We start from the raw sequence: 22,922 nt of genomic DNA on the forward strand, positions 1-22,922 counted from the left end.
AGCAACATATTAATTTACATAGGGAACTATAACTGGTAAACAGAACAGAAATAGATGTAACAGATCAGTGCTTTCTCCTCTCTGTTGGAAAACTATTGGGAAAGTACAATTAAAGTCACAGGATTACTTCATGCGTGCTGACAACAGCTCCACCTTGCGCTCTTTCCAATTATGAAGACTCTCAAGCATCCATCTACACTGCAGGGGAAGAACTGCTAAGTAGATCAATGTTTGAATCACTTGGGCAGGGTACCGCTCCCTTGACCAGTGCTGGAAAAACTCTAACCATTCATTCTTTCTTTCATTCAAGAAACATTACTGAGCACCTATTATATGTCAGTTACTAGGGATGCAAGTTCAACAAAACACAACTTTGCCTTTAGGGGAGCTCATGGTTCAATAAAGGATGCAGACAAACAAATGAATAGTTCCCATGTAATGTTAAAAGAGGTATGAGTACATATAAGGGACAAAAGTTGAATTAAATAGTTAACTGTTTAGTATGGGGACATTTGGGTCATTCTTTTTTTTTTTTTTTTTTTTGCTGTTATAGATAGGGGGGTGTTTGGGATTTCAATTGTTTCCAGGAATTCTTATTGATAACTGTTACATCAAGATTATAGGAAATCTTACCAAATAAGAAGGAAAACTATTATATTCCTGCTCATTACAAAAGCAACCAAGAAAATAAATCTGAACAGTATGAACCACCTGAACACAGGCAAGTTGGGAATTCATTCAACAAACATATATTGAGCACCTATTATATGTCAGGGCATGGTTCCAAGTGTTTGAGATACAGCAGTGAACAAAAGAAAGATAATGCTTTTTAGAACGTGTATTTTAGCAAGGGAGCCAGTCAACAATAAACATAAATAGTAGTAAAACAGGGCTTCCCTGGTGGCTCAGTGGTTAAGAATCTGCCTGCCAATGCAGGAGACACGGGTTCGAGGCCTGGTCCAGGAAGATCCCACATGCCACGGAGCAACTAAGCCTGTGTGCCACAACTACTGACCCTGCGCTCTAGAGCCCGTGAGCCACAACTACTGAGCCCATGAGCCACAACTACTGAGCCCACGTGCCACAACTACTGAGCCCACGTGCCACAACTACTGAAGCCTGCACACTTAGAGCCCGTGCTCCACAACAAAAGAAGCCACTGCAATGAGAAGCCTGCGCACCACAACGAAGAGTAGCCCCTGCTTACCGCAACTAGAGAAAGCCTGCGTGCAGCAACGAAGACCCATCGTAGCCAAAAAAATAAATAAATTTATAAAAAAAAAAAAGTAGTAAAACAGACAGTATATTTGAAGGTAATAAGTGCCATAAGAAAAAATAGGGGTGATTGAGGTGGGTGTCAAATTGTAATTTTAAGTACTATTGTCAAGGCCTCAGTGAGAAAGTGACATTTCAGCAAAGACCTGAAGGAGGTGAGGGAGTTAGCTCTCTTGATATTTGGAAAAAGAGCATTTTAAGCACTGAAACACCCCCAGGTGCTAAGGCAGAAGAGTGGCTGGTGTACGGCAACGGAAGTAGGGGGAAGTTCTTAAGAAGCAATTGCAGTAATCTAGGTAAGAGATGAAAGTATTATACATCCAGCTCACTTGCAGTGGAGGTGATAAGTAGTCAGTTTTTGGATATATTTTGAAGGTACAGCCAATAAAATTTCCTACGGGAATAGATGTGGGATGTGAGAGAAAGGAAGGTATTAAGAGTCATTCCAAGATTTCTAACCTCAGCAATTAAGATGGGAAAGACTGCAGGTGCAGATGTGAGGGGGAAAATCAGTTCAGTTTTGGACATATTGAGTTTGAGTTGTCTATTAGACACCTCTGTATCACCTAGGATCCTCTTGGCCTCCTTGCCTGTAGGGTCTTCTACCACTTATTTTGTCTTCATTGCCATGGCCAACCAACCTCAGGCAGTAACCACCCAATAGTGCTTTGCCTCATGCTCAGGCCACACATCTCACACAGGGGTCTGTTTGGTGCCCACATGAAACGGAAGTATGTGTATGTTGCAGAGGAGGGTAGTGTTAGCATCCCCTGACTGAATCTTAACCTCCTGTCCTGACTCACTACTCTTCCCTACCCTCACTTCCCCAAGATTTTACTCCCTAATAAAATAAGAGCACAGAAGACTGCCTCAGATCCTGCTTTCTGGGAGAACCAAGGCTAAGACAACATCCAAGTGGAGGTGTGAGTAGGCAGTTGTTTAAATGAGTCTAAAGTTTGGGAGAGTGATTTGGGAAGATATAATTTTGAGGGTTGTCAGCATGGGCATTGTATTTACAACCATGACGCTAGATGAGGGCACAAAGGAGTGAACAAAAAAGAGAAATGTCAGAAAGAGGAGAAGTTGAAGATTTTATGCTAGTACCTTTGAGAGCAGAAACAATGTTTTATTTACTGCGATAGCACCAGTTTTGTAGTACATAGCACAAAATAGGTGCTCAACAGGTATTTTTAGAATAAACAAAATAGGTCACCATGGCCTTGGGGTTAGGTAGAAAAACAAATTAAGTCCTGAGAGGTGATGAACTAGAATAGGCAGTGTTCATGGAACTTGAGTTCACAGTGAGGGTGAAAATTAGGTTCAACAGCGGAAGCAAGAGAGAAAAATAACAGGAAAAGGAAGCCGTGGTTAGAAAAAAGCTCTCAGATACCACTTTCTCCTTGAAGCCTTTTCTAATCATCTCTTGAGACCTTCCCCCTTTGCCATCTTATCTATCTTATACTATGTCAACTTACATCCATGTGTTCTTCCCTACTTTCATCTCCCCAATATTGACCCTGTTTTCCAATTGAAAAATTGAGTCAAAAGTGGGAGTAGTTTTCAAGTCCCAGAGATAAAAACGGATGCTAAAGTTTGACATTTCTAGTTCATTTCTATGGTTTATGGAGATGCCAGAGCACATATATGAAACTGGGAGACTACATTTCAAATCTCAAGTATATCCAAAGCATTTAGTAAAATAACTTGCACTTGAATGACTGGATGATTGAATGAGTGAATGAACAAAATTAGGTGAAAACAGAGGTCAGGAGAGCATAAGTCAAGGAGAAAGTATGACTTAATAACGGTTTGAGGCTCACTGGTCTGAGAGTAGGGCACAAGTGAACAGGAGAAGTGGGCCTGCAGTCCCACTAGCACCTAGGAAGCACCCAGGAAGTTAGCAAAGTAACTAAGGCATGAAGAGGTAGGCCCTAAATGAAGATCGGTGTGAACAGAAAGGAAGAATATACGGAAATTTTTAATAAAAAATTACCATATTTGGTGAGTGAGAAGCATTGGTTATGAGCAAATAATTCTAATATTTTGATATCATGTATAGGGCCAGGGTAAGAGGAGCAGGAAGATGATAAGCTCAATTTTGCAAATGTATTTGACACAAGGGTGAGATATACAAATAAAGCTAGTAATAGGCAACGTTTAAATCGACACTTATTACATGTCACTGTGCCAAGTACACTTTCCATGAATGATCTCATTTAATTACCACAGTAACATTATGATATAGGTGCTATTATCATCTTCTCATTTCACAGATGGGAAAACTGAGGCGCAAGAATGAAAAATATGCCCAAGTCACACAGCTAGTAAGTGGCTGAACCAGGATTTGAACCCCAAAATATTAAGGATTTTTTCCCAGGACCATAGAGATATTCATCATTTGTTCAATATTTACTGAGCACCACTACATTCTAGACATTGTGCTGGGGATGGGAGGAGAGAAATTCTGGTGGTGAACAAGACAGACATGGTCCCTACCTGCACAGACCACACATGGACATTAAACAAATAATTACAAGTATGATGAATCAGAAAAGAATCTCAGGGGAAGGGAATAGCATGTATAAATTCCTTGAGGTGAGAGTTTACAGTAGGGAATAAGAGAAAAGAGCCTGGAAAAAATAAGAAGACTAACATGGCTGGAGTGCAGAGAGCTAGAGGGACTGCTGGGGAGGCTGGGAAGAAGACGAGCCCAGATAATGGAGGGCCTGGCCTTAATGACAAGGACTTAAGATTGTGTTCAGTAAGCAAAGGGAAGGACTGAAGGAATTCAAGCAGGGTAGTGACTTGATCAGATTCGTATTTGTAAAAATTTGCTCTGGCTGCAGTATGGCAAATGGATTGGAATGAGCCAAGAGCAGTTTTGTAGGACCTCGATGGTAGTTAGTGCAGAACTTCAAGCAAGAGATGAAGGTAGCTTAGACTAGAGTGGGATGAGAAGCCACAAATCCTATTTTTTTAAGGCAGGTCTAGGTGATTCTGATGTGTGTCGGAGGTGTCTTAGGTTTCTGAACTGAGTAGATGGACAGGCTGTACTTTACTGATCCGAGGTCTACGGGAAGAGGCTTTTGGAGGGAAGAGGTTGAGTTTGACATCAAGTCATCCAGATGAAAGTGTAGCACAGGCAGTTAGAAATATGAATCTAGAGTTCAAGAGCAAGATCTAGGCTTGAGTTTTGAGCTGGACAGTCTTTGGCAAAGGGTATTTGAAGCTACCGGAAAGAGGATGAGACCACCTAGGAAAATGTACATGGTGGGACTCGAGAAGAGGATGAAGCTCGACAGTATTCCAATATTTAACAGTTGGCTAAAAGAGAAGCTGGTTGTTAAAGAACAACCAGAAAGGTAAAAGAAAACAAGAGCAGAGGGCAGAGAATATTTGGATGAGGCTGTGGGCAATGGTGTAAAATGCCAGAATGAGGTCTTGTAAATGAGGCCTGAAGCTTGTCTGTGACAATTCAGAGCTGATTCAGGTGTGTGGTAAGAACAGAAGCTAGACTGGAGAGGGCTGAGGAGACTGGGACATGAACGTCCACGGGGTAAGAGACAATCGCGGTTGGAGAGGGATTTAAAGAGAAAAATGTTTTCCAAAAAATGAGAGACTTAAGGATGTTCAAATACCGGACAGAAACGCCGGTTGAGAAGGAAAGGTTGAAAATAACAGAAGGATAGGGGGATATTCTTCAGCCCAAAGAGAAAGGACGAGGGGATCTACAGGACCAGGCTAGGGAACTCTTTCTTTTTCAACAGTAAGTCAATAAGGGACGGAGCTCTGTTTTGGACCCTCTCGGCTTCCTAAAACATGTTTGCTTTAAGGAACTGAAAGTGAATTACAATAGACATGAAAGCCCGGGAGAGGACTGTAGAGTTCAATAAAAAGGATAATGGTAAAGTCGGTATCGTGTCTCGGGTGACCTCTGAAAGGGCAGTTACAGCAGCTTCGAGGCAACGGAAGTCACACTGCAGGTTCACAGGGGGAGTGGGTGGTGAAGAAAAGGGTGCAGCCGCTGCAACCCTGTGCTGCAGAAAACGGGCTGTGAAAAGAAACCGACACAGGATGGTGCAAAAAAAAAAAAAAAAAAAAAAAGGCGGGCAGGTGGAAGAGGAAGGTAAGACATTTCGAAAGTGTAGAAGAGCAACCTCGGATAGGGCAGGTCACAGCTCGGAGGCCCAAGATGTGCCCCCCAGGCCTGGCCGTCCTCGCTGTTGTACTGAACCCCGCCAAGGTGACCGGAGTCCCAGAGCCTCCGTCCCCCGAAACAGAACGGCCCCGCCGGCGGGCGCCAGGTTTCTCAGCGGATTCTCGAAGCAGAGCCCCCCGGCCCGCCCAGAGGGGCGGAAGACCCTCCCCACAGGGGCCAACGACGCCCCCGGGCCGCGCCGGCGCAGCGCCGCGGCCTACCGTCCCAGAGTCCAGCCCAGGCCCCAGACCTCGGGAGCGACCGCAGAGCCGCTCCGCTGCAGGCCTTCCTCCCCAGCTCGCAGTACTCTCGCACTCAGGCGCGGCCCCGACCCAGTGGCGCGTCTCCCCCGTCCCGGCAGCGTTTGAAACTTCCCGGGGCTGGCGGCGCTCGGGGACCCAGACCCGGCACGCCGCAGCCGCCCTAGAGCCCGCCGCTTACCGCCGCAAGGGCAGCCCGCGCGGGGGTTTCCATCGAGCAGTCGACACCCCTCGGGAATTCCCCACCCCGCCACACACAAACCCTAACTCTTCCTGCAAATTTCCGCCGCCGGTTTTATCCGTCGATAAGCGGCAGGGCGGGGGAGGGAGGAGGGGAGGGGGAGGGGGAGGGGGGCTTAGATCATTCCTCCCCACCCCTGGCCCCAGACCACCTCCGCCTTCCCTCTCCCCGCGGAAGCTCTCCGCCGTGCCCGAAGGAACTCGAAGGTCTTCGGCAAGTTCCGCCTCCAGCGCTGAGGGCGGGGCCGCTCGAGCTCCTCCGGGCCGAGCTCGGCTGTTTCCGTGCGCGGCCGCTGCGCACTCGGCACTGGGCGGCGCTGGCTGGCTCCCTGGCTGCGAGTCCTCAGTCGGCGGCGGCTGCTGCTGCCTGTGGCCCGGGCGGCTGGGAGAAGCGGAGTGTTGGTGAGTGACGCGGCGGAGGTGTAGTTTGACGCGGTGTGTTACGTGGGGGAGAGAATAAAACTCCAGCGAGATCCGGGCCGCGAACGAAAGCAGTGACGGAGGAGCTTGTACCACCGGTAAGAGGAGCAGGAGGAGGAGGCAGGAGCCGGAGAGAGCCGGGGGGACGGAGGGGGGACGGGGAGGCGCCGGACACCAGCGCTCGGGGCCTTCCCCTCGCAGGAGGGGCCGTGGTAAAGATGGAGCCTCCGCCCGAGCCCCACACCATCGCCGCCGCTCGCAGCGAACAAAGAATAATGGCGGCGGACTGGAGCCAGCGGCGGCCGGGGCGGCAGCGACTCTGCCTGCAGCCAGCGGCGGCGCTCATGGCGGGGGGCGGCGGGCGGGGTGGGAGCCGGCGGCCGGGGGTGTGTGCGGGCGGCCGGCCGCGGCGAGCTGGCGCCCGCGTTCCCGCCGCCGCCGGGCCGAATGGGGCCCGGCGCGGAGCCGGGAGCCCAGAGCCCGAAGCCACCCCGGGAGAGGCCGCCCGCCGGCCTGGCCCTGCCGGGCGCTGCCCCCCGCTCCGCCCGCCCGGCCCCCGCCGCCCGCCTCGCCCCCGACCCGGCCCGCCGTCGGCCCGGGCAGCGCCGCCGGGGTGCCCGCGGGGGGTGGAGGAGGAAGAAGGCGACAGCTGAGGGCAGAGGAGGTGAAGGTGCCTGCCTTCCCGGTAGCCTCCTTGTCTGCATGCCCGCTTCGCGAGGGGAAGCGCTGCTCCGGCTGACCTACTCTCCTCTCCACTCTCTCTTTGTGCAATAAAGTTCGAAACCCAAGGTTTCCTTTCGTACTGTATTTTATTCACGCCCTTTTCCCCTGCTCCCACCCCATTGGAAAGATGTTTTCTGTGTTTTTCTGCTTACATGAAGGAATGAGAACTCAAGCTTTTTAAAATAATTTTTGACTCTTATCCTCACCCTCTTTTTTTTAAATCAGTAGTCATGGAAATGCATTCTTTCGGGGAGGAAGGGGGTGCTAAGAAAAACATATTGGTAGTAACTTTTTAAAAACTGTTGGGATCTTGTAAAAGGGAAGCTGATGTTTGAAAACAGTTTCGGTTTTAACCCTTTTCAATAAGGGAATAATCACTTGAGAGATTCTGAAACACTTCGTTGAAACAAATATTAGCCGACGTACTTTTGTTTTACATCACCTTTTTTGCGGGGGGGGGGGGCGGGCAGCCGTGGTGTTGGGTCTTCTGGATCTCCCCATGTACCCCCTGCCATGTTTCGCACATCTTTCTGTCTAAATGTAAACAAGAGATTGGTTAATACTAATTCTAAAAATAGGCATTTAAAAGTATCCATTATTAGTCTAGCATGCGGTAGGTAACCCCAGCCCCAGAGCGACAATAATTTAAGCCGCAAGGTTTATTTTTTCTTTCCCTGTTGGGGAGGAGGGACAGCAGAAAAGTCATTGACACATCAAAGATTAAAAGACAATTTTTAAAGGACCTGGGATATGACCTATTTAAGTTTGTCTTGCCTTCTTCAGAAGTTAGAATTTCATGCTAGCCTTAGCTTGCAACAGTTTTGCCTTCTAAAGGTTTAGTCAGTATAAAAGATACTTTTGGTTGCCAGCTATTGAAATCTTTTACACTCATTTCCTGATTTAAAAAATAAAGCCAAAATGGTTATTTTAAGTGATGCAAAAGATGAACAGGTTATTTGTTTTTAAAATACTTACCTGTCTCAGGGTGTGATAGAATTGTGATTGATACAGGGTTTCTTGTTAGGAATAAATATTGTTAGTAGAAGCACTGTCTTCTGATTTTCTGTTTGCAAGTCACTTTTCCAAAACCTACTTTGCTGTATTGCAAGTCTTTAAAAAACCACCTTAGCAATTTGTCATTACCAAGAAACAATTAAGAAGATGTAATAAAGAGTTTTTCCATAAGAATTGGGAAGATGATTTTATTTCCAAACACTGAGGAAATTATGGTCTTGATGATACTATAGATTACTGGTTTTCCTTAAGGATTTTCTGCAAACCAGCGTAAGTTGAGTAGAATTTTTTTGCCTTACAGACTATATGACAATGACTCTTCCTTTGTTGAATTAGAAAAGAAAAGTTTTCTGATAAGTTTTTTCTTCAGTCTTATCCAAAATATTTTTTTAAAATTTTATTTATAAATTCATAATCTAATTCTTTTAGTAATCTCAGATGAAACTTCTTGAACTTTTATATTCATTAATATTTGAATATTCATTTAGAGCTTGTTACTAAATTATACTTCTGCTCCCTCCCAGGGATCAGCAGAAATTACAGTTAAATCTGCTTGAACCTTTTTTTTAATGGACATGTATTCAGAAAGCCAATGAGTTTTTGACACAAATTGACTGAAGAATATTAAAAGGACACTTTTTATGGAATTTAAGACTTTAGTGTTACACTTTTCGAATGATTTTTTTTTTCCCACATAAGAGCCTAAGGAAACTTAGAAACCTGATTCGTAAAATGGCACCTTCCTTTTTCTGCTTTCTGAAATTCATTTTCATGATTCGATCTGATTAATAGACTTTTTGTTTCTTCATAGAGAAGTAGCTTTATTTTGTTTTTCATTCTAAGACATTGGGTTTTGTTTTGGGGGGTATAATATGGTTGCAGTAAAACCAAGTATATATTTCCCACTTCACCTCATTTTAAAAATCTTTTTCCTTTTTTTACACAGTAGAAAAAAATTATGCTTACAATGTATCACTGAAATTTATAATTTCAGTATCTTATCAGGAATGGTTATGTAGACTTGTTTATAGCCAGCCTGTGACATAATCTTGTAAGCATATCTTTCTTCATGTTACAGTGTCACCTCCAGTGATGGCTTCTTTATTGAATAGTTAGAGCTCAAATCTGAATTTAAGGATATAGGGAATGGAAAAAATGAAAAGATTGGTTTTTTTCTTACTCATGTATGAACTCATCTCTACATTATCACTTGAGACACAATTTGTGGTACTTCAAATATTTAGCATTTACTGTGACAGAGAATGTAGTTAATGGAAAGAGCACGGGGTTTGGGAATCACATGCCAGTTTGAATCCTCCTTTTGCCACTACTATCATGTGCCTACCCTCAAGGAGTTTTGTGACCTACAAGAAGTTTCTTGATCTTTCTCAGCCTTAGTTTCCTTATCTGATAAAGCTACTTTATAGCATTGTGAGATAATTATAAAGTACTTCCTTAAGGATTCAATTAATGACAGCTATTTATTTTTAAGGTTTATTTTAACTTCCTAGCTTGGAACCTTGGGCAAGTTTCTTCTCCATACCTCAATTTCCTTGGTCATAAGTGTACAATATCTAGCTCATACAAATGTGGGAATTAAATAAGTTAATGCATATTAAACGTGAGGCATGTCACAAGTGTTCAACAAGTGTTTCCTATTTATTTTAAATTATTCATCATAATTGTTACTGTGTTTTAATACACTGGGCCAAAAGCTGCAGCGAATCCAAAGATGAATTACATTGTCATATCTCTATCCTCAAGGAACTTTTGGGGACATGATGACTAATAATGCAGAGTATATGTCATCAGAAAGCAGTCAAAGGAAAGAGAGATCACACCTGAAGATGGAAGAAAGGATTATATTTTGTATTTCCAGTTTTATCTTTTTAATAAATAATTCATTCAGATAGTCCGTAATTCAAAACACATAGGATGTAATACAGCAGGGAGTCATGTGTTTTGCCCTCCAGTCACCCAAGTGTCACCAATTTCTTGTTTGTCCTTTCAGAGGTGTTCTGTCCATACACAAGCAAATATGTATGTACTCTCCTCCCCGCACATCCCTTTTGTACAAATGATAGTATACTATGTACACTCATATATCTTGCTATTTTCACTTAACATGGTTTAGCAGTTGGTTTGTGTCAGGACATAAAGAGCTTCATTCTTTTAATTATGAGGCACCTCCTCATCTGGATATACCTGTGTTTGTTAACCGTTTGGTGAGCTGATTTTATTTTCAGCTCTTTTGTGACCTTTTAAAGTAAGGAATGCTGTCAGTATGCCTTTATTTCTTTAAATGAAAGATTTCGTTTGAATGAGAGATGCCAATTTGGAAATTATTTGAACTGCCTTAATTACCTTTTTAGTTTCAGGGTTTTTTTTTTAAGTTTTATTAAAATGATCGCGATGTACATGAAGAGGAAAGCAAGCTGTAGAAGATTTAAGTCTCAAAGTGAATTTAATCTGAATTTAACTCTTTTGTTGTGGTTCTTATAGCCCTGAACAAACTACTTCCTTCTGTTATTTCAACCAAAAATAGTCTATAGTTTTCTCTCTGAATGAGAAAGAACATCTCATGTAGTCCAGACCTTTGATTAAACAGACTATTCTCATGGACTATTACTACCCAGTAATCCTGATTAGTGTGCTAGCTTTCTCCCTGAGTTAATTTTTTATATACTCATTAACTTATTTTTTGATGATTTTCTAATGTTTCTTAGTGTCATTATCAGTGAGTTTTATATTTGATATCTAAATAAATGGTGAGTTTCTTCTATATGATTGTCTACTGAGACTTTACTGCTGAGATAATTTTTTTTTTCTTTTTTTTTTACTGTGAAAGTCCTTGGTCAACCAGTTGACCCAAGTAATACTCATTTCAACTAGAAAACAAAACAAGTTTCAGTACCCCTCTTTTTTGGACCTTCTAAGTAGCATTTAACTATAGTTCATTTTAAATATACATGCTGTTAGTGTATTTATCTTTAAAATACACATGCTGTAAGTTTTTTAAGTTGATTAAGCTTAGAAAATGATAACTAATACTCTAGCAGCAGGGACACAAAAAAGTCCCTTATCTTTCAAAAAAATCATTAAATGAAGCTGTTACGGTGTATCTCATTCTTTGTATGCTTACGTTGACAGTTACATATGTTAAAGCTTTTAATGAAAGAATATTGTCTTACTATTATTTTGAGGATTTACTAGTATTTTTATATAAAATACTAATACATGCTATTTTTGCCCACTCAGTGACTAAAATGTTTACAAAGCACTTATCTTTCTAGATTTGGTTGGGGGCGGAGGGGGGGGAGTGGATAATTGAAATCTGTAAAGGCAGAAAAGTTTTCTTCTGGAACATATCTGGAGGCTACCAGGGAATTAAATGATTTCTCACAGTGTCATTGTATCAGTGAATTGCCTTTTGGGGTAGAGGTAAAGATCATGAACTAGAACAATGGCTACTTGTTTTCCTCTGCCAATTTAATACATATGCTAACTCAGTCATTATATGTGGTTAGTCTGGTTAAACTTTTTGGAGTTGTAAGAAGAAAGTATGGTTTTAAATTTATTTTGTACTATCAATCTGTAAATGTAGGTTTTTGAGACATATTTGAAACACAGATAAGAGTAGCCATTTGTTTCTCTTCTCACCCAGCATGCCCCTCTTTCCTTAGTATATACAAAGTCTTGTCTTGTGTCCTGTTATTTTACTTTGTTTTGCATTCTTCTCTTAGCTCTGCCAGTCCTGGCCCTGGAAAGATATGTTTTGTTATTTTACCTAGTTTTGTTCACCTGTCTCCTAGGTTACCAGTAAGAAGGGGGGGGAGGGGAAGATTTATCATTCATACTTTGGTGTTAATTCCAGCAGATAAGTAGAAGACAGTATTTTACATATCCAGTGATGAAAAATTTACCTTTATGTATTTAATCAGTTGTTGAGGCTAGTTACATGAATCTCAACTTAACAATAGTACCCCTTGTTAAACTTTTAAATGCCTGAGTTGCTTTTTCTCAGGGTTGAGGTAAAGTAATAAAAGTTTACCATAAATGAGATGGACTGTCTGAACAAATTCTTCCTGGCTGGATTAATCTAGACTCTGAATAGTCTATCAACAGTCAAGGTTTGGAGAGTAAGAGGTCTGAGGGATCGATGGTAAGTTTTTTCCTAAAGGAGAGAAGTAATGACTGACATTTGGTTGGAGAAGAGAGAATTAAGTGAGAAGTTAAAATAACTAATGACCTTGGTGTCAGAGTAGAGGGTATGTCTGAGAATTTATTTATACCAATGGTAATAGAAAATGTCTTTCCCAAAGATTAGTGAATCTTCTTGGAAACTAAGATTTCTTTCTTCAATTTTTTTTTTTTTTTGGTGGTACGCGGGCCTCTCACTGTTGTGGCCTCTCCCGTTGTGGAGCCCAGGCTCTGGACGCGCAGGCTCAGCGGCTATGGCTCACGGGCCCAGCCGCTCCGCGGCATGTGGGATCTTCACGGACCGGGGCACGAACCCGTGTCCCCTGCATCGGAAGGCGGACTCTTAACCACTGCGCCACCGGTGAAGCCCTCTTTCTTCAATTTTAACTCTTTTCCTTATGAGCTGGTTATCTGCATGTGAGTTTCTGGTTATAATTATATGACAGCATAGATGTAACTAAAAGTGTTTCTTATCTAAACAAAGCTGAATAACAATTTTTAGAGTTATCCCTATTTGTGTAAGCGATTAGCAGGAGGAGACTCAGAAATCTCTTGTTTTTCATCACTGAAGTGAAAATTATTGCTTGTTCTGAATTCTGTACTCTTAAAGGGGTATCATTTCCTTAAAAGTGTCAGTAGCAGCTTTATTGTTTGCTGTTACGGTTTTACTTCCTGCCATTTATCAGTCTAGTCATTTATTCAGTGAATGTTTATTGACCATTAGCTTTTTTGTAGTTGGTGGAATAATCACAAGAAAATTTATTCATTTAGGTACTTTTATAGATATTAAATGAAGTTCTAGTTGCTATAAACAGTAAAGCCTGAGTATGTGGCTTTACTGCCCTCATGGAACTCACAGTATAGTGGAGGTGACAAAAGTATAAGAAAGAATGATTTATATGTGGCAGAGTATCAGTTTTCCCTATCTTGAAGGACCGTTGAGTTTAGAAGAGAAGGCATTCAGTGAGGAAATGTTTTGTGAGAAAGATAGTATTCAAATTGCATATGGAAGAACTTGGAAGGTAGAAGTAAAGGGGATTATATTGTAAGCAGTGGCATGGACAACAAAAATGAAGACATGGAAGTAGAGTGAACTTGATATGTTCACAAGTTGATGAGGTGAAGAAAGTGTCACATTAACTAAATCCACACTACGAGAAACCCTGAGTGTGAGGCAGGAAGCTTTAAGTTATTCATGTAAGAGGAGGAATGACATAAACAGGAATGGTGTGATATTTTGGGCTAAAATATAGATATCCTGATTCTTAATCCTTTCTCCTTCATGATAGATTATATTGCAGTTTAAAAATTGGACATCATTGATTCATTTGTAGCAGCACTGTTGAACTACAATTGACGTACCATACAGTCTACCTATTTCCAGTGTACAGTTCTGTAGTTATTTAGCATGTTCACAAGGTTGTGCACCTATCACCACAGTCAGTTTTAGGACATTTTTGTTAATCAAAAAAGAAACTCCACATCCCTGAACCATCATGCCTCAATCTCTCCGTACCCCGAGCCCTAGGCAACTACTAATGCACTTTCTGTCTCTAGATTTGCCTATTCTGAACATTGCATATCAAAGGACTCTATTGTGATGAGCTTCTTTTACTTAGCATAATAATACTTTCAGGGTTCATCCGTGTTGAATCTGTCAGGACTTCATTCCTTTTTATTGCTAAATAATACTCCATTTTATGGATATGCAGTATTTTATTCATGAATTCATGTATATTTGGACTTTGGGGCTGTTGTGAATAATGCTGCCATGAACATTCATTTACTGCACATGTTTTCATTTCTCTTAGGTTTATACCTAGGAGTGGAATTGCCGGATTATATAGTGACTACTTTTAACTATTTGAGGAACTGCCAGACTGTTTGCCAGACCCATGGTGGTATCTTTTTACATTCTCACCAGCAATATATAAGGGTTCTGATTTCTCTCTATCCTCACCAACACTTGTTTTTATTTTTCATTGTAGCCATTTAGTGGGTGTGAAGTAGTATCTCATTGTGATTTAGATTTGCATTTGCCTGATGACTAATGCTGTCTGGCATCTTATTGTGTACTTACTGGCCATTTATATATCTTGGAAGAAATGTCTGTTCAGATCCTTTGCTCATTTTTAAATTGGGTTTTTTGTCTTATTGAGTTGTAATAGTTCTTTATTATTCTAGATACAAACTTCTTAGCAGATATATATGATTTATAAAAATTTCTTTCATTCTGTGGATTGTCTTCACTTTCTTGGCACGAAAGTTTTTAATTTTGACAATTTCCAGTTCTGTTTTTTTCTTTCATTGCTTGTGCTTTTTGGTGTCATATCTTGGACATCATAAATTCTTATTTAATTATAACAGACATTTTCTAAATATCTCTGAAAGCCCAGGCAAACAGGACACCACTATTTAACTAAAAACTAAAACCTAGTTAGAAAAATAACTAAATCTACTAATGCATATTTGGAGTTACCCCCCACCTGCTCTGGTCTTCTCTTTTATCCTGTGTCCAGATCCCTTAGTTGAGTGACCAAAAGAAGCAAAGATAAAAATCAAGAAATAACAACTTTGAGTGAAACATTTTAATTCAATATACTATATTTTACAAATTATTTGTTATGAGAGAATTTATTACGTTTGTGTGGGTGTAGTATATTACTCATAAATTCTGCTATTTGAAAGGGAATTCACACTTAGCAAGCTTTTACCCTGAAGGCAGTAGTAACTCCTTCATTTTTTGCAGATGACGAAACTGAGCTCTGGAGAATTTAAATTTACATACTGGTAGACCCTTTTCCCTGGGCAAGAAATAACAGTGAAGCATAGTCTTCATCACTCTGAATATTAACAGCATTATCTCTTTGTGGAGAAAGTTTCCAAGGTTCTAGCTTTATTGATGATTACTAGAAATTTTTGTTCCTCAACAATAGTTAAGTTTTGGTTTATAAAAGTTCACTTGAAGGAAGTAGCCACGGTCTTGAAAAAATATATTGATTTCATTATCTTATTAATTAGGTCAGCATCAACAGAAAGATTACCATAAATAGCCAGCTCTTGCTTTCCTTTTTTCCATAATTCATTGTTTTCCTATCATTTCAAAGTAGAAGTTTATGGTTTGAAGTCATTGTTAACTAAATACTTGTTTGGAGGGACTTTATAGGTAAACTGATGGTAGTTTATACTTGCCTAGCTCTTTTATATGTATATAATACATTTTTCATCTCTTACTATTAGTTTGTGAGCTCTTTGAGAGAAAGGTTCTTGCCTGCTTTAAACTATAGTCCTCATAGTTTTTGGCAGAACACTTATGTAATGTGCACAGAAAACTTACTTGCAATGAATGAGTCCCTCTTGGAGGGTCACAGATTTAAAAGGCAAGATTAAAACCAATCCCCCTTTAGATTTGCACAGGTTAAAGGAAGCAGACATAAATGCTTATTAGACAATTAAAACACTGAAATTACAGATTTGTTTTTTAAAAGTCAAGGAAATTAGGTTCATTTTTCATAGCTTAGAAAGTTTTCTCCTTTGAGTTTTAGTTAATTCTGATGCTTTACTTCCCACCTCTGAAACATGAAAAATAGCATGAGATTGTATTAATCAGTGATTACCAGAAATCACTGCCTGATTGGTAAAGAAGTACATTTACCTGGAATGTTGGACTTGATTCAGCATTGATTCTTTCAGGATTAGAGATTAAGATACCTAAACCTGAAGTGAGTCTTTATCAAAACTGTACGTAAAGTCTTTGCTCATCTGCATGTCATTTTTCAACTTTGTAGATTAACCATGGCTAATTTTTAAGATATAGTTCAATATACCCTTGGTGCTTTGAGTGCTTGGGATTTTTCTGGTAAGCAAGACATAATTAAAATGATTAGCATCTTGCTTAACAGTTCATGCAGTTCTGCTGGTCAAATATTTCTTCACTTTTTATAATATTTGAGGCTAGGTGGTATAGCCCTGAACAGTCTTGTGAAGTTCTTACAAATCTCTTAACATCTTTAATTCTCCATCTGTGAAGTCACAGCTAAAACCAGAATTCCTGTCTTATGACTCCCACCATATAACATGTGCTGTCTCACTTCAGGAAAACTGATTTTCACTCTTTGATGTCTAATTTGTAAATAATTCACCAAGAATAGCATTTTAAAATTTAGCTCAAAACAGAACTGTTAAAATGATAAACGATAACTTTATAAACTTATTTTTGAAAACACTTGGACATTCATTTTCCATTTCAATGTAAGTTATTTTCACATAGTCCCTGGGGTTTTATTGAGTAAATGGAATAGTAGGCTATAAATTTTAACTTCGAGGCATAACTTTTGTAGGTCCTTACAGTATTAACCTTGAGCTAGTTTATGAAGCAGAACTTAAAATTTGAAGACAGTTTCACTCTTTAGACAACACGGAAATTGCTCTTCTAAAAGTAACTGTATGTAGGAGGTGCATAATGCCTTTTTCCTTAAAAAAAAAATCAGCTTCAAAAATCTATTTAGTAGAACTTCATATATAGAAATTTATATAGGGTCACTTCTTTGAAAGGCTCAAGGTGTGAAAATGGTATCAGATGTGTGTTTGCAAAGAAAGGAGAATAGGAAGGGTTGGGATAAAATGTTATTATCTAAAATAATGCATAGTCATAGTTGCTGCTTTGCTAAGCAACACTGTTTGTCTCTTGGTGACCAGATACGTGAAGGCTCGTTTCAGAGCCATGAGTAGTCTTACCTGAAGGAAAACAAGGCAAATACATTTTGCCAGTACTTGAAAAAATAATAGTAACTTTGATTTGAGAAATCACTAAAGCTTTCTTACTGAAAGATACTATAGAATTAGTCGCACTAGGATATGAGGATGGCTGTATCATAAATCATGCAATACATTTCTATAAATCCTAATTCACTTCTGTTAAGTACTTCCTTTGAGGACAGTATCTTTCTTATAGAGCATGCTACACATTTTTAAATAACTTTACTTATTAAAAATAGCATTTAAATGCTCTGGTAATCACAAAACTGCAATAAATCATAACATACAAATCTTGAACTTAATTAAAGCAGTTTCTCTGAGTTCAGTCCAATAAACAAATCAGGGAAATAGTCTTATTAAATAACATTGAAAAGATTCCCCATTGTTGTATGCCTTCTTTTTAGGTAGTGGTAGTTGAGTACTGGCATTTACTATTAATACAAAGAATTTATTAAAACATACAAATTTTCAAGCTTTTATTTTTGTCTCATAAATGATTAAATCTCACCAAATTCAGATCACACAGAATTATTCATATACAACTTATCTTGCCTTCCTCTAATATCTAGACTGTAGGCTAAAGTATGGATTTGTATTCTAGTTAAGGGAGAAAGACCTTAGTAGGAGCATAGAGGAAACTTTCTGAAAATTATGTCAGAATTTACTTAGCTTGATAAAGATACCAGTTTATTTTAGTTTATCACATTGGCTGTTCTCTTTCCCTAAAAATGTATGTATATAACCTTATTTTGCTAGGGTGTGATCAGTCTAATAAGGTTCTTACAGTTGAAGTTGATATGTGTGTTGAGAGGGGAGTGTGAATGTGTACATATATACGTACCTACACACATGTATATGTACACATGCAGCATTTGAATGTGCTATTTTCCTAGCTGGTTTCAGTGAAAGTATGGTGTATTTAATAGCAAAAGACTATTATTAGCATCAGAAACCTGGACCATTAAATTTCCAGTATTGATTGCATACATCTCAGTTCTGCTAGATAGGACATACGAGATAAAGATAAATGAAGTATTTCAAGGTTAACAACCAAAAAACATACAGGGGAAAAAAAAGTAGAGGAAAAGAGGCAGTGCAACATAGTCATTGAGTCCTGGAAAGCTAGAATCCTTTATGTAGCAGCTGAACATTTTGCCACTCTCTTTAGTAAAGTAATCATAACACTTATAGAATATTAATCAAGACATGTTGAAGGTACGAGAATGTGCTAGCAAGGCTTTCAAGCAGTTGTAAAATACTAAAAACAGGTAGAAAATAACTGTAGAAAGTATTGTACATCACCCCTAGATGTTTTTAGGTATACTTCTGCAAAATGTTTTTAGTAGTATATCTGCGTATGACAACATACTAGTCATTTAGTTTTAAAATCATGTGCCCAAATGTGACTTTTGCTGTGATCACCCTGGAGACGTTAGACTTCTGCTTATGTGATTTCCTTAAATCCCTGGACTTCCAGATTGACGAGAGAGTTCAGGAGGAGTCGCCCACTTGCTAGGTGCAGGGGAAGTTTTTCTTCTCACTTATAATTAAGGTCATTTGCATTTTAAAAACCACAGCATATGTTCTATTAATTATGAATATATTATTTCTTCTTCACAGTGCATTTCTCTGAATACTTACCTCTCATCCTAGACCGGATTAAATTTGTCATAGATTTAAGGGATTAAAAAGTAAACTAAGTTGTAAGGGAGATGGATTTATTTTTCATAAACTTGAACTAGAATGTTTAGGACCATAAGAACTTGGGCACTTCTTAAAGGTCAAAATATTTTAGGAAAAAGAACAAAGTGAAGCTTTACAGCATTCTCTCCTTTTGCTTAATGGTTGTTAGCAAAAGTGATGATATGGGCTTGCTTTCTTTTTTGATGACCTTTAGTTGACCTGACTTGGTAGAGGCAGAAAATACAGAATTAGTGCTGCCAGCAAGTTATCCCTGATTTGGTATAGTTCTATACAGGTGCTGGGTAAGTGAATTTAAATGCTACCTTATCAATGAGGGCTTTACTGGTCTCCTTTTATAATACTGAAAATCCCTCCAGTATCCTTCCCAGCTTTATTTTTTACCCAACACATCTTAACCTTCTGATTTGTTACACATTTTACTGGTTTACTTTCTCTCTGCTATTTCCACACATTAGAATATAAATTCCACAATGACAAAGTTCTTTAAAAATTTATTTCTTCATCCCCAGTAACTTGAACAGTTCCTGACATATAAATGCTCAGATATGATACTGTAATACAAGTATAATGTATATAATATAAATTGTTAAAATTGAAGATAGTGTTGGTTTTGGAAAAGTGAGTTATTCACTTGTGGTGAATTACCTCAGGATATATTGCTATGCAAAGTAGAAGTAAAATACATTGCAACATAAAAATTCTAAACCCAATGACTTACTTTAAGAGACATCATTCTCATATTCTCATTTTGCCCTAGTAGTTGCTGATTGGCTTGGAATGACCATTTTTTCTTTATCTTTTATCCTTGCTTCTATGCAAGGCCAGGCACCAGGCACTGACTCACACATTTCTCTAAAGGCCTACTATAATTTAAGCCTTTGCTTATACCATTTTTCTTATCAGAAAATAAATCCCCAAATTTGTCAATACTGTATTTGTCTCTAGTGTTTCTTTGGCGTTCCAGCACTCTTGACTATTGCAGCATACTCTCCTCTTAAATATCATGGAAGCAGTCATTTGACACTTTATTGGGATGTTTATCTAAACTATATTTTAAACTTTTAAATATCTACTGTCTTTATGAAGGTACAAAAGTGATACAGTCTTAGATAAATTTCTTGAAGCTTTCTAGGATGGAAATAAAAAGCTGCTTTATCCTCTTTGAAAATTAAGAAAAGGGACTATTAAACTGTTTGATAAATTTTATATATTGTACTATATGTGAATGGTAATATTTTTATATTTGCCCAAGATTGAGAGGCTAGGTGACCTATTCTTAGTCTGTTTTCTTTACTATGAACTGTGTACTAAAAGGAAATAATATATAATTTTATTAAGTGGTCTGCATAATTATGTGTGTGTGTGCATACATCTTGTGTTGTCAGTTCCTAAGATCAGAGCACTTAAAAATTGAGAGAGATCCTTTAATTCATCTCTCTTGTTTTCAGATGAGGAAACGAACACAAAAAGCTTAATTTCTCCAACGACCACTTGGTGACAGATCCAGCTTTCCACCTAATGTTAGGGTCTTTCCCAACTACTTAGAACAGCATTCTTTGTTTTGCTCAAGATTGGGTGCATAATACTGCAGGATCACTCCCTTTTTATTTTTCATGTTAGGAGTTAGAACTCTGAAGACCATTGTAGCAAAATGGCATGTATCTTTTGTTTTGGCTGCGTTGGGTCTTCGTTGCTGCGCGGGCTTTCTCTAGTTTCAGCGAGCAGGGGCTTCTCTTCGTTGCGTTGCAGAGCATGGGCTCTAGGTGCACAGGCTTCAGTAGTTGTGACACATGGGCTCAGTAGTTATGGCTTGCGCGCTCTAGAGCGCAGGCTCAGTAGTTGTGACGCATGGGCTTAGCTGCTCCACAGCATGTGGGATCTTCCCGGACCAGGGCTCAAACCCATGTCACCTGCATTGGCAGGCGGATTCTTAACCACTGTACCACCAGGGAAGTCCCAAAATGGCATGTATCTTTGTGAATTTATTTTTTAAAATTTGTTTTTTTTAGGAGTGACACTTTTGAAATTTGCTTCAAGTTCATAGTTTTCAAAGAATTATGTAAATTTTTAGGGATAAATTCATAAAAATACCTAAATCTTAAATATCAATCCCAAATAAATTTTGGAATTCACAATTATTGGAAGAACTCTTAAGAATTCTTCACAAAACTGTCAAGACTAGATCTTTCATGATTTCTAAGATTCATTGTTTCTAATATTCCAGGTCCAATATTTGTGCAACATTCCCTCTGAGTTCATATGTACCTGATTTCTTTTAATTTTACAGTAGTATTCAGTCTTTGTTTTCGCACTCTCAGAAAGCATTCATTTGTGTAATGAATTAGGAATCTCTTTTCTTGAGTAATTTTGGAAACCTACATATTGGGTCTAGTAACTGATCCTGTGTCTGAAGTACTGCTCTGCTGGCTAAGACTGCTCCTGGGTTAATAGAAAAATTGAAGACTGTACACATTATACCATAGCATCTCTTCTCTCACCACCTGAAGATACAAACAAAAAAAGAGTAAAAGCTTTCAAAGTCATGATTAAGGTGCTCGTGTTAAATGCTAGTTTAGTTGGAGACTGCTATTTCAGTACCCTCAAGGTGAAAACCAAAAGAATAGTTTCTGTTTTAGTTGAGTCCTTTGAATTTCTTATCTAAAACAAATTGTTTTTCTGTAAGTAATTCTCACCTGTACTTTGAGGAAGGCCTGAATTATCTGATGAGAGACAGTAATTCTACTGTTGCCCAAGTGGTTGATATCTACTCAAACTAATTAAGAAGGCCGTCCCCCACCTTGAAAAAGGATTGGTAGTCTGCCTGAATGAAATGATAATAAAACACTGGCAGTTTATTCACATGGGGGATGCTAACCATTGGAAATACCACACTTTGTTTTTAGAAGAAAGTAAAAAAATAAGTAAAAAGAATATTATCTAGTTGGGGAGGGAAGAAGGATGCAAATCACATTCCTATTTTGAATGTGTCCTTGTAGCTGTAATTACTTATGTTAGCTAATGGTTTTATTCTTTTATTATTATAGAGTCATAAATATTTTATTTTTTGAAACAAAAAGTTGTAATGATACCCTATACCTTAAATGTCAAAAAAAACCAATTAAGTAGCCCTGACATACTGAAAAGTAAACAAAAACAAAAGAAATATGATCTGTGCTTTGGATTACTTTAATCAAATGGTGGAGTGAAACTATATGGATGACAGCATAGGTTAAAAAAAAATGTGGCTTCGACTAAAGTCTTTCGAAAATGGTTGCATATTCTCTCTACAAATGAAGTATTATGATGATAAATTTATATTTATCTTCTCATTCTCATTAAATTGATGACTTAGGGGAGAAGATAGAGAAGAGTTTGCGGGTTTCTGCTCTTATTTAGCTTGACTCAGTACTGTCCTCAAATGGATTCATTTACTTATTTTATTGTTACTAGGATTAGATTTTTTGCTTTCATGTGCCATTTTCTTCCAGAGCAAAAGTATGGACAGTATTTAGTATACATAAACTATTTTGCTTTTGATGTTGCTTTCTGTTATTTTTGATGTCTTTCTTAAATTTTTTAGTTTAAAAGAGCACAGGTTTTAAGTGTACAATTCAGTGAATTATCACAGAGGGTAATAAAGTTATTTGATAATTTTTTTTAAATAGTTATTTTTACTCTTTGGAAATGTAGGGTAAACAGTTTAGGTGAATCTTAAACAAAAATACTAATTTCATATAAAAAGTATCAGATTTAAAAAATTTTAGCAGATATCTCAAAATCATGACTGAAGTAAAGCTTTTGGTTCAGAGTTTCAAAGTGTTATCCGTCATTTCTGGCATTAAAATTTCTTTAATCGTGCAAGTAATCCTGAATCCATGCTTATGGAAAGAAAGATAAATAAAAGTAAAGTACTAAAATATGTAAAAAGTAAAGGGTGAAAATCATCCTATACAGTTCTATCAAATCTTTCTCTCTTCAGAGCCACCACTTATTACGATTCAGTTATAACTTCCCATACCTCTTTTCATGCATACACCTTAACAACAATTTGTTTTACTTGTTTTTAACATAAATGGGCTTCTACTTTATAGTATATTCATAACTTGCCATTTCACTCAGTCTGTCTTGGA

The 22,922-nt window shown here is 38.8% G+C and overlaps 1 protein-coding gene across 2 annotated transcripts in view; it reads left to right on the forward strand.

Annotated features, from left to right (window-relative positions):
* The first annotated feature begins 6,083 nt into the window (after positions 1-6,083).
* Positions 6,084-22,922, forward strand: part of CREB1 (cAMP responsive element binding protein 1) — a 50,960-nt gene continuing 34,121 nt past the window's right edge. Inside the window, exon 1 of one of the 2 annotated variants that reach the window (XM_065880347.1) lies at positions 6,084-6,375. The gene's annotated coding sequence lies outside the window, so the exon portion shown is untranslated. Of the gene's footprint in view, positions 6,492-22,922 lie in introns of both variants that reach the window. The other variant, XM_065880346.1, reaches the window with a different exon arrangement.

Source organism: Phocoena phocoena, chromosome 7 (genome assembly GCF_963924675.1).
Source record: "Phocoena phocoena chromosome 7, mPhoPho1.1, whole genome shotgun sequence".
Taxonomy (NCBI): Eukaryota; Metazoa; Chordata; class Mammalia; order Artiodactyla; family Phocoenidae; genus Phocoena; species Phocoena phocoena.